At 46.5% G+C, this 13838-nt stretch overlaps 1 protein-coding gene across 1 annotated transcript in view; it reads right to left on the bottom strand.

Annotated features, from left to right (window-relative positions):
* Positions 1-10339: 10339 nt before the first annotated feature.
* Positions 10340-13838, bottom strand: part of HEATR6 (HEAT repeat containing 6) — a 62413-nt gene continuing 58914 nt past the window's right edge. Inside the window, exon 23 of the transcript XR_014291995.1 lies at positions 10340-12798. The gene's annotated coding sequence lies outside the window, so the exon portion shown is untranslated. The remainder of the gene's footprint in view (positions 12799-13838) is intronic.

Raw genomic sequence — 13838 nt, 5'->3', positions numbered from 1 at the left:
TGGGGCAAATCAGGGAGTTGAGGGTTAACCATTAGGGCTTTGGACCCCGAAGACAGTGTCAACTATAGGTGTTGAGATTGTGTTCTAATAATTGTTAGCTTGTTTCATGTTGCTTTGAGTCTCTTGATCCCTTCAGGTATGCCACCAAAAATTCTAGTATCTGACAAAGCTGAGAGCCACAGATTATCTACTTACTCCCTGAAGTCCCTTCTGATTAAGATGGCCAGGTAAAATACAGGCAATTCAGTTAAATTTCAATTTCAGAGAAACAACGAATAATTTTTTAGTGTAAATGTGTCCCATGCAATATTTGTTTATCTGAAATTCAAGTTTAACTGGGAGTCTTCTATTTTTATTTGCTAAATCTGGCAACCTTACCTCTGATTCCCTTCTGGTCACTGCAAAAATGATAAATGCAGCCCTGCTTCCAGGCTAATATTTTGTAATGTGCACCATCTAGTGGTTACATGAACAAAGAGGAAACCAAGAACCGTCCCCAAGAAACAACTTGAAAACAGCAATCCAGAAAGCCGAAAAGAAACAACTAGGCTTTAACTTTAAAAATTCTTTAAAAAAATTTTTTGACTTACTTCTTTGGATGTGGTGTCTGTGATCAGGTCAACAGCTTACAGTGTCCAGTGAATATCTGAAATCCCTGGTAGATCAGCCAGTGTTTAAACAGCAACCCTCACTAGGCTGAGGCCTTGGGCTCCTCCATTTACACCTAAAGGCAAATACACAGCCTTGTCCTTGATCTGTTGTGGTTCCCAGCGTTCCTAGTGATACTTCACAATAAGCATGTGGCATCCAGCCATATCTATCAAGTACAATAAATGTCAGGTTGGTGCAATTTTATTAAACCCAACCAGGCCTGTACGGAGATTTGAGGAAGCAAGTATTTCCTGTTTACTATTTTACCAAGAGGGTATAAGGTAAGTGCCAAAGGGAATTGGCCCTCTGGCTGCACATTGCAATCACCTGGGGTGTTTTTAAAAGCACCAATGCCTGTCCTTTCCCCCTTCCTCCTCTTTCTCTCCCTCCCCCTTCTCCTGTTTAAATCATGTGAGTTTATACAACCACATGGTATTACTTTAAAGGAGTGCAATAGGCAATGCTGAAGACGATAAGAGATGGTCACTGAAATCAGATTTCACCTTAAAACATGAGATATTTTATGGACAAAACCTCTCATCCTCAGCATATCCACTGAGGCTGTGTTTGTGTTTTTGTTTTACAGGCAAGGCTAAAAGACAGAGGAGCTTCCCTGTCTCCAATTCAGTGTCTGTGGTTCTGTAATTTCATCATAAATACTCACTATGAAACGGTATAGAAACTCCATTGGCAGTTTAGCCCAGGAGAAAATTCCAGAGCTCAGTCTGTTCTTTGAATAGGTTTTAGAATAAACTGGAAGGTGAGAGGGAGCTTGGGGATGGAAATTTTTCAAATACCCTCCAAATTGACAAGGTGTCTCTATATAACATAATTGTATAAACAATGAAAAATAATACCTGCAATTTGTTGAGGGTCTTTTATTGGCCAGGATGCTTTGCACACACTATCCTTTTTAACTCTCAGAGCAACCCAAGGTGGCTGGGGACTATATCGCCATATTACACACGAGCAAACTGAGCTCAGGATTTGTACTAGGTTGGCCAAAAAGTTCACTCGGGTTTTTCCTAAGAGGACACAGCTGGTGAGCGGCACGGCTGTTTTTCACACCCAGCTTTGTCTGACTGTAAATCCTGTGCTCCTCCGGCTCTGATATTCTGCCAAGACTACAGTGCATAGTTCTGCAGATTTCCTTCCCCACGGGTCGGGCTTGTGACAGAGAGCTGTCTGCCAAGTCACTCACATGTCAATGACACTCCACTGCCAGCCTCAGCCGCCCAGTATTAAGGCACTTGAAACCAGATTTTCAAAAATATTCACTTCCTTCTGGCTGGCTCAAGAAAGTCAAAAGGCAGTTTTCATTTTTTATGGCACTTACCTTTGGGTAGCTGAGTCACGTTGGGGGTCTTATGGGGGCTTTGGTGATGATATTAAAGGCTATCTCTAAGGATCTATGAAGCCCTCCTTGGAAGGAGGAACAGGAAAACAACCATTTGTGAAAGGTAGAGATATACCGACCCAGAAACCATGTTTCAGAATCAATCCATTCCTCGTGTGTCAAGGCCCCTCATGCTGAAATGTCACCTCCTCTGGGAAGCCTTTGGGGACCTGCCTCTGCCCCAGGCTCATGAACTGCTCCCCCTTGGCACTGGCCTCTGTTCTCCTTCTCAGCACACAGCAATCAGAAGCGGAGTGTGTGCATATAACACCTCTTTCTCTAAACTGTGAGCTCCTTGAGCAGAGCAGAGCTGGTCTAGACCGGTTCAGGCTTCTGCAAGTCTGTGGTGTCCAGAGGAAGGGGTCCCAGGGAGAAGGAGTAGGCAGTGGGCTGGAAGGAGGCGCCTTTGTCAGACTTTGCTTGGTGAGTCAGGGTCACATGGATTAGTCACAGGGGAGGGCTTTGAAAATCTTCATGGTGTCCTGGGACGGTCAACCTTGTCCACGTCACAGCCTGTGGGTTTTCTGAGCACCCTGGATTTTTCTGAGCACCTTTAGCCTCTCCTCTGTGACCTCGTAACCATCGTAGGACTTCACACACTCAATCTTTCATTCAGTAAGTACTTCTTGAGAGCCTGTTAGAGGCCAGGCACTGTGCTGGGTGCTGGGATCAGTAGTAAACGAAACTATCACGGCTCCTGTCCCGTGCAGCTTATAGACAAGGGGAAAGGCTTACATTTGCCTGGACCAAAACAGTCTCCCCCAGCACACCGGGAGCTCCTTGAAGGAAGAGACTAAGTTGTATTGACTTTTTAACATTTTCATTTTATGTTTTAGTTTATTATGTAATTCACACCATAAAATTCACCCTTTTAAAGGGGACAGTTCAGTGGTTTTAGTATATTCACAAGGTTGTGCAGCCATCACCATCACCTAATCGCAGATCATTTTCATCAGCCCCACAATAAACTCCTTGCCCATTAGCAGTCATTTGCCACCTCCCCTGCCCCCAATCCCTGGAAACCACTCATCTACTTTCTGTCCTGTGGTTTTGCCTTTCCTAGACATTTCACATAAATGGGATCATGCAGTCATGTGGCCTTCTGTGTCTGGCTTTTTTCACTTAGTGTGATATTTCCAAGGTGCATCCACATTGTAGCAATGCTCAGGGCTCCATTCGTTTTTATGGCCCATAATACCCCACTCTGAAGGTACCACCTTCTGTTTGTGCAGTCATCGGTGGCTGGATGGTTACAGTTACTTTTGTAGTTTGTACCTTGATGTCTTCCTCCTCCGTGTCACCTTGTCTTCTTCCTCTGTCTCTCCTCTGTCCATCCCTCCCTCCATGTTCCTGCTTTCCTCTCTCAGATGCTTGTTATGCCACACCTACCATGTTATGGGCACTGTGATTAGACATCTCATAAAGGTACAAGTCTGAGGTAAATCAAAAGGCACTATTTAGGGCTTCCCTGGTGGCGCATTGGTTGAGAGTCTGCCTGCCGATGCAGGGGACATGGGTTCGTGCCCCGGTCCAGGAAGATCCCACATGCCGTGGAGCGGCTGGGCCTGTGACCCATGGCCGCTGAGCCTGCGCTCCGCAATGGGAGAGGCCACAACAGTGAGAGGCCCGCGTACCACAAAAAAAAAAAAAAAAAAAAAAAAAAGGCACTATTTAAACATTTTAAAATAAATGCCTTATTTTAAAAGTTCCAGATGTATAGAAAAGTTGCTGAGATAGTAGAGAATTCCCATACACCCATCTCCCAGTTTTCCCGTTGTTAACATCTTACCTACTGTGGTACATTTGTTCCAACTAAGGAGCCAGCACTGTTACCTTCCTATTAACTAAACTCTACACTTTATTCAGATTTCACTACTTTTTCCCTAACGTCCTTTTCCTGTCCCAGGATCCCATCCAGGACACTTCACTGCATTCAATTATCATTGTCTCCTTAGGCCCCTCCGATCTGTGACGGTGTCTCAGGCTTCCCCTGTTTCTGATGACCTTGACGGTTTGGAGGACTGGTCAGGTTCTTGATAGAATGGCCCTCAGTTGGGGTTTGTCTGATGTTTTTCTCGTGGTTAGATGGGGATTATGGGTTTTCTGGGGATGACCACTGAGGTGAATAAAGCCATCATTTTTAAATTGCTGAAAAGCCCTGGAACTAAGAAGTGAGACCAGATTTTTCAGGATTATTCAGAAAAACCAGGGAAACTTTACTTTGGAGACCTTCAAATGGTAGAAGTGCTGTAGGGAAGGATTCCCTGGTCTTTTTTCCAAAGAGAGTGGTATGCTGCCTACCCTCACGGTGGTGAAGAAATGAGCCTTTATCTGACATACAAACACAACTTGACACGTGTTCTTTCTCTCCTGTTGGCTCTAAAGTGTGACCTTTGGTGAGTCAAGCCCTCTCTCTTGGTGTCTATAGGATTAGGAAGTTGCGACTGATGATCTCCAGGGCCTCTTCCCACTGTGACGGTTTATACTCTAAGAGATGACCTGTAAGTTCCCTCAACAGCCATCAAATCCCTAAGTTTGGCTCCCCATTCTTCCATTCTTCCACAGTCCCAGCCTGTTGTATTCAGGTGGCATTTGTCCCCAGAGGATATACCCACCCCAACCCCATTTTAAAAACCTTCCTTGCAGACAAACATACTGGACAAACAAACCCCAGCCCTTTGCTGTGCGGATCTCCACTTTGAGGGGCTGGGGGAGCGTTCCAGAGCAGCAGTGCCCAGAGCGGGACCCTGGCCTCCCTGTTCCCCTGCTGACACAGCACAAGGCCCAGAGTGAGGAGGGTCACAGGCAGAGCTACACACTGCACGACGCTGGACACTCTTCACCCCAAGGGGCTGTTTTGGTTCAGCAGCTCCTGTGGCTCGAGTAAGTTAATCACTGATGCCAAGAGATTAATTTGTAACTGGACAGCAGACAAGATAGTTCAGGCTCCGGTGGGGCGGCACTGAACTGTGGCGTGGGCATTTCTCAGAAGACGCCTGCTCCACAGCTTGGCGCGGACGCTGAGAACATCAGATCCACACCGGTTCCTATGGGCCACCCCCCTTTCCCTCCAAAGGGGGGGGGAAATGTGCCCAGGACTCTCCCTTCCTCTCTGCAGCATATTCTCTGGTCTTAGAAAACCTGTCCAGGCAACAGCCAGCCTCAGTAGAAAAGTCCAGTTTAAAAAGTCCACTTAAGGGGGAGCATGTGCCTGCCAGCCCAGCCGAGGCCCGTGGACCAAACCGTGCAGCAGCGGAGAAGAGGAGGGAACGAGCGAGGAGGAGGCGGTGGAAAGATGTGGAAGGATGGATGGGAGCCCAGGGTGGGGGTGAGAGATGGTTCTTACAGCCTGAAGCCCCCGGCTCGTGGATTGCGGCCACTCCAGGAAAGGCAGGTCATTGAGGGTCTGCCCTCCCATCCCACGTGCATCCCCTCCGTCACTTCCAGTCTTAGCCCACCGCTCCCATTCTGGGTCCAGGAAAGACAGGTGAATCATGATGTGCAGGTCCCCCTGTGGCCTGACCCTCATGCTCCAGTCATCACTTCTTTATCAAGTAAAATGACCCTTTGTTGCCATACTGGATACCCATGGCCATAGCTGTTGGCTGCGGATGCTGCCATTTTGTCAGCTTCAGCCATCTCTTATTTCTAGCCAGGACAACTTGGAATTCTTAAGTCAAGCCTATTTATCAAGGAAGGCCCTGGCAATACTGCCCTCATGGCACTGGGCTCAGAAGGCTATTCTATAAGGCCACAGTCTCAATAGAGAAAGAAGATAAGAAAAGAAGGTAAATGGAACCAAAAATAGGAATGGGGCCTGCATTAAAAGGGGGTGCAGAAGAACTTCTCTGCGGGTTGCTGCAATGTGGGCTCCCCACCCAGAAGTTTCTGGGAGCCCAGTTGAGTAGCGGGTGATTTGTGCTTGGTTTTCTACCAGGAGCCCGAATTCTTGTCATTTTGGTTCAATCCCGCTGCCCTTGCCCATGAGCGCGCCTCACGCAGTCTCCGGTCTCTGTTTTTGTTCATGCTGTTCCTTTGACCCAGAAGCCTTTCTCTCCTTTCTCCATGTCACTCACTTTGATCAAGACCTGGCTGAGGTGTCATTTCCACAAGAAAACCTTCCATGAGCCTTCAGCTTGGCCCTCGGCTCCTGCTCTTTGGTATCTTCGGTTCCTTACACCTATTGGCAACAACACCTGTGGATTCTCAACCCTAATAGGCAGCTTGGCAGCACCTGGGGCACCTTGTTAAACATACAAATCCTAGATGCCCAAGTCTCTTGGGGTGAGCTTGTAAAGCTGTATTTTTATTAGTCTTCATGTGTGTTTTGGATGCCAGGCCAAGGTTGGGTGTGTCTTCTCTAGTCTCTGTCCCCTAGGCCTGGGCACAAGGCTTATTAGGTCATGGAGACTGCATGTCTCTGTGCCCAAACAGGAAGGGCTGCAAAAGTGCAAGACCCCTGCCCTTTCATTCACACAGTTTCCATCCTTTTTCTGTTCCTGCTTTGTGCCCCAGGTGCTGTGCTGGCGATCCAAGAGCAAAGCCCAACACAATCCGCCTCGTACAGCTGACGGTCTGGTCAGGGAGACAGAGGTGAATCAAATTACTTACACACATCTTATTGCAAAGTGCCACATGAACCTCATAAAGGAAAAACAAAGCTGTTCTGAGGACTTACAACAGGGACTCTGGCATCAGCTGGGAGGCCAGGGAAGGCTGAGCTGAGCCCTAACTGAGGGATAGTGGAGGACAGTGGTAGTGGGGAGCAGTCTCACTGGGTTCTTTCAAGTGCTCTGTTGGAAGCCGACTGGGAGGCACTGGGGGTCCATGCCCCTCCAGACACTCAGATGGTCTGCAGAAGGAGCTTCTCCTCACACCCACCCCAGGACCCCACCTTCACTTCTGCTCTTCTGCTGTCTCCTCTTGCCATGAGCCTCTGGAGATGATGTATCCTAAGCAGAGGAAAGGCCTGTTTCTCCAGGCTGGGGGCTGTCTGCTAGCGTCTATGCTGCCATTGCTGAATTCCCAGGAGGTGCGCCTCCCTTTGACCTGACGTAATCTCCTACTGGGCACATGGCTTGGCTAGTGGAGGGCAGGCTCCCCTCCGACGTCCCTCCCCTCTCAACAGTGGAGCACCTTGTGCAGTGAACAATGTGGACAACCTCCTGGGGTGGCCTTGCTGCCGTCGCGAGCAGGACGTTCTGGCTTCTTGGTTCTCCCTCGTAGCTGGAAGATTCCTTTATCCCAGAAGGAGATAATTACATCTTCTGTGGCCATAACTCTGTTTGGACATTTAGACAAAAATTTATATGTGTTTTCTGGAGGACTGGGTGTTTCTCTTACCTAAATTGAAAAGAGGCTTCTTTTAAATAGGATCCAAGAGAGTTCTTTCATATGGTAATTCACATACACTTTGGCTGATAAGCCCTAGACTTGGCAGAAGGTTCAAAGCAGAAATTGTGTTCAGATGAGGCACATGGATGCTTTTTGATCTGATTTGCTTTTAGCCACTGACGTTGGGATAATTTTGGCCTCAAAAACCAGGTAAAATGAGATCTTTTTTAAACAAAGTCTGAACCACCTAGAGTGAGTGGAGGAGTCCTTATATATTGGGAGCTGGGAAAAGAAGCATCTTCTGGTGGAAGACAACCCTCATCACATGAAGGCCACGCTGGAGTGGCCCTGGAGGGGCACCTCATCCAGATCCTTCCTTTTACCAGTGGGGAAACTGAGGCTCGGAGAGAGAATGTGGACTGGCTTAGGTCACAAAGTGAGTGGCAGAGCCAGGCTGACCCCTGACAGGCACTTCTTTCTGCACCTGAACCTTGCTGATGGCCAGCAGTGACCAGTGTGAGGATGGAAGGAGCTATGTGGGTGACCGTGTGTATGGGAAGGTGAGAAGGGGACATGTGGGCTGGAAGACAGGGTGTCTCACCAAGTCCAGTGCGGTCCCTCCTCTTTCAGATATGGGAAGCTGCTTTTCCTACGTAAGAAGGGTTAGGGCTAAGCATCACCTACAGGAGAGAGAGCTAGGAATACAGTGGGAACTGGGAAGGAAAAGAGAAAGAGGGAAGTTCATCTTACAGACACCAGCGAATATACAAGTGAACCATGTGCCATGCCACTGTTTCACAAATGACCGTTAATACTGGTTTGGGTTGGGGGAGGGTTGGGTGTCAAAGTGACATCCTACCTCGGGTACCATATCTGTCCACGTCTGACATGTGTGAAAACACTTTCATTTGTAAAGATAAGTTGAACTTACTGAGCACCCACTAGCTGAGCAACCTAGTGGGTGCTCAGTAAATGGTAGCATCTCTCAGTAGAGATCCTGCTAAGGAAAGGGACAGAGGAAGGGAACATGTTTTCTCCTTCAATTCCCTTAACGATGCCTTCAGGAGGTATGATTCTCCCCACCTAACAGATGAAGAAACAGAAAGGATACGTTTCCTGCCCAAGTCACACAGCTCAAGAGCAGTGAAACTCGGCTCTCCTGGTTGGGAGCTATTTCCACCAGCGTAACTCCCATCAGCTTCAGCTGACAATTCCTCCCCTTGCCTCCAGGACCTGCCACCTCTCCCTGGTGGACATGTAGCAGAGATGGTCCCTAAATTCGAGTGCATTCGAGTAGAGGTGTGGTGCCTTGTGCATAAGCTTTGATTTGGGGGGGACGTGTGTGGGTGGCTCAAGCATTTGAGAATGCTGGAAATGGGAGTCTTTCCCAAAAATGCAAGATCAGTGGACATTGTGGGACACACCTGGGTTTGTTTTTTATTCCAAGACCAGCTTGTTTTCCATAGGCCCAAGCTCCATCAGCAGGCCAGGACCCCGTTCTGATTCAGACTTAGAAAGTCAGCACACACATCTGCAGCTGAGGCTGCTCCTGCTTGGGCCTGAGAAATCCTGGGATCCCCTTTCCTTCTCTTGTCTCCTGGTTCCTCTGCTTCTGGTGATGAGGCAGGGACAGCTTGGAACAAAGACCTTCATCATTTCTGCTGTGAAACTGTCCTAAGATTAGGCAACTGTGAATTTTTCATCCATATTCATTTCTCTAGTGGATTTCAACAAGATTAACTCTAAAAAATAAAAATTAACATTTCCATTCCCCGTGAAGGGTACTGGTGAATATGGAAAGAAAAGTTCTTTTTTAAAAAAATTAATCTATTTATTTGGCTGTGTCGGGTCTTAGTTGTAGCATGTGGGATCTTCATTGCGGCATGTGGGATCTTTCGCTGTGGTGCGCAGGCTTAGTTGCCCCGTGGCATGTGGGATCTTAGTTCCCCAACCAGGGATCGAACCCATGTTCCCTGCATTGGAAGGCAGATTCTTAACCACTGGACCACCAGGGACGTCCTGGAAAGAAAAATTCTAAAGGTGAAATCGTCAAACTCTGAAGGGCACATGCAGGAGTCCTGACCAGGCTGGGAGTGAGGAGACCTACATTTTGGTCCTGATTCCCTCCTGCTGCCTGTGTGTCTTGGGCAAGTTGCTTAACCTCTCTGGGCCTCCATGCTTGTTAAGGACTCTTTCAGTGCAAATATTTTATGGTTATAAACAGGGAGAGAACCATCTCAATAATGTAGTTCCTTTGTAGTACTGACTTTTACACATTCACCATGGAGGATACTTGATGAGTTTAGAATTTTCTCTTGGTTGGAACAGGGACTTGAGTTCTTTCCAACTGTGGCCCTAAGTCTGTGGGTTTGGTAGGCCCATCAGGCTGTACAGTCACGTGCATTTGACATTGTAAACATATTTCCCGTTTGCTTAAAATAAAATCCTGGAGGTGAAATGGTGTTTCCAAATTCCACTGAACTGTAGCCTCAGAACTAGAGCTGGACCGTGTGGTCCAAACTCCTCAGTTTCTAAGTGTGAAGGCCCAGAGTCACGGAAGGAAGGAGCCCAGGATTCCTGGAGAATTTGAACAGAACTGGAGCTAGAGCCTGGGTACCATCACGCCCAATCTAGTGCTTTGCTTGTGTCCTCTCTGTATGCATAACATTGAATAAAAGCCAGCTGGAAGAGTAAAGGATTATAAATATCAGACCATAATCCTTTTTTTGCGGTACGCATGCCTCTCACTGTTGTGGCCTCTCCCGTTGCGGAGCACAGGCTCCGGACGCACAGGCTCAGTGGCCATGGCTCACGGGCCCAGCCGCTCCGTGGCATGTGGGATCTTCCCGGACTGGGGCACGAACCCGTGTCCCCTGCATCGGCAGGCGGACTCTCAACCACTGCGCCACCAGGGAAGCCCCAGACCATAATCTTAAGAACAACTTTAATCCATGTAAATACAGGCACAGAGATTTTTATTTATATTTTCATTTTAACATGCATCAAAACCCTGCAGTCTTCAAACACCACTATGGACATTCTATTTGCATTTCCTGAAGCCACCCCAGTGAGCAACTCTGAAATAAATTAAAAAGAGTGGTCAAGCCTGAATGCACACTGAGGTTTCCATGTGCTCAGCTCAGCAGATTCAGGTATGACCCCTACAGAGCTTGGACTCTGAACTGGCACTAACATTCTCTACGCTCAATGACCATTTCACACAATGAATTCATCTGTGTAATTGTGCTTAGCTGTCCCAAGATTAACTCCATGTTTGCATGAAGATCAAAATGCTTACTTTAAAAAGTTTGGTTTTCTTCCATTTCTGTCTTATCTGGGGAGGTATGCATGCTTGGAATTTCTTGGGCTTTTCTTTTTCAAATCTGTTCTAGGGATTGAGAATGTGAGGGCAAGTGTACGTGTGTGTGGTGGTGGGGTGACTTACCTTTTATTTTTCTGTTTTTGAAACAACAATCGGCAATCATTCTTCTCTGTTTTGATGTCCTCTTGTCAAAGGCAACCCAGAACATTGGGATCTTAAAGTGGGTAACAGCATTCTTGATTGCCCCCATGCCTAGATCCTACATTAGTTAGGATTCTAGAATTCTGCTTTATTAAAATTTTTATCCTGGGTTACAATTTACGTAAAGAGAACACATCAGAAGTGTGCATCTTGGTACACTTTTATATATGCATATACTTCTGCTTTGCTTATACCTTCAGTTATTGTTTGGTACCACTTGGTAGTGAAATATCCATTGAGTTTTTCCAAAGACTGCTGCATCCGCCTGGGGAGGAGGCTGACATTTGGAGCTGCTGGTGTGACTGGAGTCAAGAGGATTTGCTTTCCACTGTTTCACCTCACTTGCACTCCAGCCACAAGTTCTGGGAGGAATATTGGAAGGCACACTGCACTTCCGCTCGCAATGGGGATCAGCAGGGAAGAGGGAGACGTTTGAATGGGGTGGGGTGTTTCCACTTAATCATTACCACCACCGACATCAATGAAAACTAAGTAATGCAGATCGTCCACATGGGCACCTACAATGAGTGGAAAGGAGACCAGATTCTTAGTAAGTGTTACAATGAGGTAAGGGATGGACAGAATATACAAAACTGAGCGGGGGAAGCAGGGTGGCTTGCATTTCAGCTTCAGTATACAATTGATTTTTGTAGCTGAAGGGTCCAAATTGCCCTGGCTATTTCAAAACAACATCAGGAGAGGAGCAGTTGTGTTTTCCAGCACCCCAGTGGTTGCCCAGGACACGACGCAGCCTTGAGGACAAATAACGTCCCTCCCTGAAATAGGAAGCCAACGATTTACTTATACAAATAACACTATAAAAAGGCTTTAGAAGTTGAGCTGCAGCTCCTGAGCTTTGACCAGCCCCTAGATTTGTCTCAAAAGGCTCCTTCCGGAGGAAGGAAAGTCCTGAGGCTCTCAGGTCGAGCACTGGCTCAAACAACAATTTAAATCAAGCAGAGCCTCCACTGTCTCCAAGTTGAACCTGCCCAAGCAAACACCCTCAAGACAGCTTCCAAACAAAGAGGACAATATGACCATCTCAACCTGAATGTGCATCACAACTAGGTTTCAAAATTCATTGTGTGAAATTAAAAAAAAAAAGTTTTTATAATAAAATTCACTTTTAAATCCTATGATTTTTCATCGCATTCACTTCTTTACATCCTCTCAATTCTCATCCCCTTCCTTTATCACACTCCTTCGGCAAAATCACAACCCTGGTTAGATCTGACTCTCTGCTCACTTAGTACCTGACCCCATGTATCTGAATGAAGTTCGAGAAAAATGCACAGCTAGGCTGGAAGCTCACACTTTAGATTCATGACCTCAAACCTTGATGGCTCCTTAGTGCTGCCAGGCAATCATATATTGGCATACCAATATATATTGGCATATCCCACTCATCAGTATTTGTTGAATGAATGGGTTAAACAAATGAATTTTATTTAGGGTCCCATGGATGCTATGGTTCTGCTTGTCCAAGTTTAAAAGAGAATTTTATTTTAAAATCATTTTTTTTAAAGTGAGCACTGACCTTGGACGCAGAAGACTTGTATTCCAGGCCTAGCCCCGCTGCTTACTAGCTGGGCGACCCGAAGCAAGTTACCCTTCCTCTCTTGGACTCAGGCTCCCCTATGAGTGAGGCAGCTGGACCAGGACACTAGCAGATGGAGAGTCTCTCTAGATGTCGGTTGAGTGAGATGAGGTTCCTACCTTCTGCCAAAGTTCACAGATCCATGATTCTTCCTTGAGCCAAGCAAGCCCACAGCTGGGTGTCAATCAGGAGAGCGAGACGTGAGGTCACTGACATTTAAAGGAAGCAAGGAGAAACACTTGCAGGAGGACCCTTCTCTTCTTTATTGGTCTCTGATTTTAGTTTCTGGTCCTGCAGCTGGAAAGAGATTCCAAAGTAAGCAAACCTCTCATGATAAAAGCAAACAGTGACTTTGGTTCTGAGCAAACTTCAGATGGAGTGCAGCAGAGAGGTGACACTGGACTGGGATTCGGGGACCCGGATGTAACCCAACTCTGTCACTGGTCATCGGTCCCACCCTCCTCTTGGGCCTCAGTTTCCTCTCTGTATAATGAGTGAATTTAAGTGTCCTAAGCTTTTATCTGGCCTCCACCATTTCCAAGCACTGGTGGTATCTTTTCGCCCTTTTAAACTTGCCTGGCCTGTTTCAGATCAGAACTGGCACAGTATCAGCAAGTTTATGGTTTTATAAGCCCAGAAACATGCTTTGCAAATAAATGATGAAGGCATTGGAGTATTGCATGGAAACACCAAAGTCTTGAACAAGAGTGGGACTTTGGAATTGTAAGAGGAATGGAAAGGCGTTCATGGTAGAAACACCTGTCCTTGACCTTAAAACCAGATGGACAGGTGGCCACAGATTGAGGGAGGTCCACTGGTGCTAGGAATACTGTCTGGCACTTTCCCCCAGGATGTGGTATAGTGGGCAGTTTGGGTGCTACCTGGGCAAATCATTAAAAACAAATCAAAGTCTACAGTGAGAAGATCACTTCAATTATCTTTCAATCTCTCTGATTCCTGGGGTCTATTGATGGGCTAGGACATTTTAATAACTCTCAAAACTTTGCTAGTCTGTCCCTTTCTCCCTGACAACACTCTCACCTCTGCCCCCACTTTTTATTAAACAGAGAGAAAAAAGGACTCAAGCTCAGAATCTTTACCAGACTAGAATTTGGTAATATTGTTTTGCTTTATTGCATTTATTTTTGTGGTTACGTTCCATGAATAGAAAGTGGTATTATTTTTTAATTTTAGAGTAGTTAAAATTTTAGCTTAAAATACATGTAGTTTAAAAAACTGAGTTAGTTTCTATAAAATTATTAAGGAATAATGTGTGTTCTACACAGATACTACAACATAGGGCAGGTGGACCCTGGGGTTTGGTGGGTGGCATTCCC

The sequence above is a fragment of the Mesoplodon mirus genome (genome assembly GCF_964341445.2).
Source record: "Mesoplodon mirus genome assembly, chromosome: 18".
Taxonomy (NCBI): domain Eukaryota; kingdom Metazoa; phylum Chordata; class Mammalia; order Artiodactyla; family Ziphiidae; genus Mesoplodon; species Mesoplodon mirus.
Note: the sequence above shows the minus strand (reverse complement) of the source record. Positions and strands in the feature narration are given on the sequence as shown.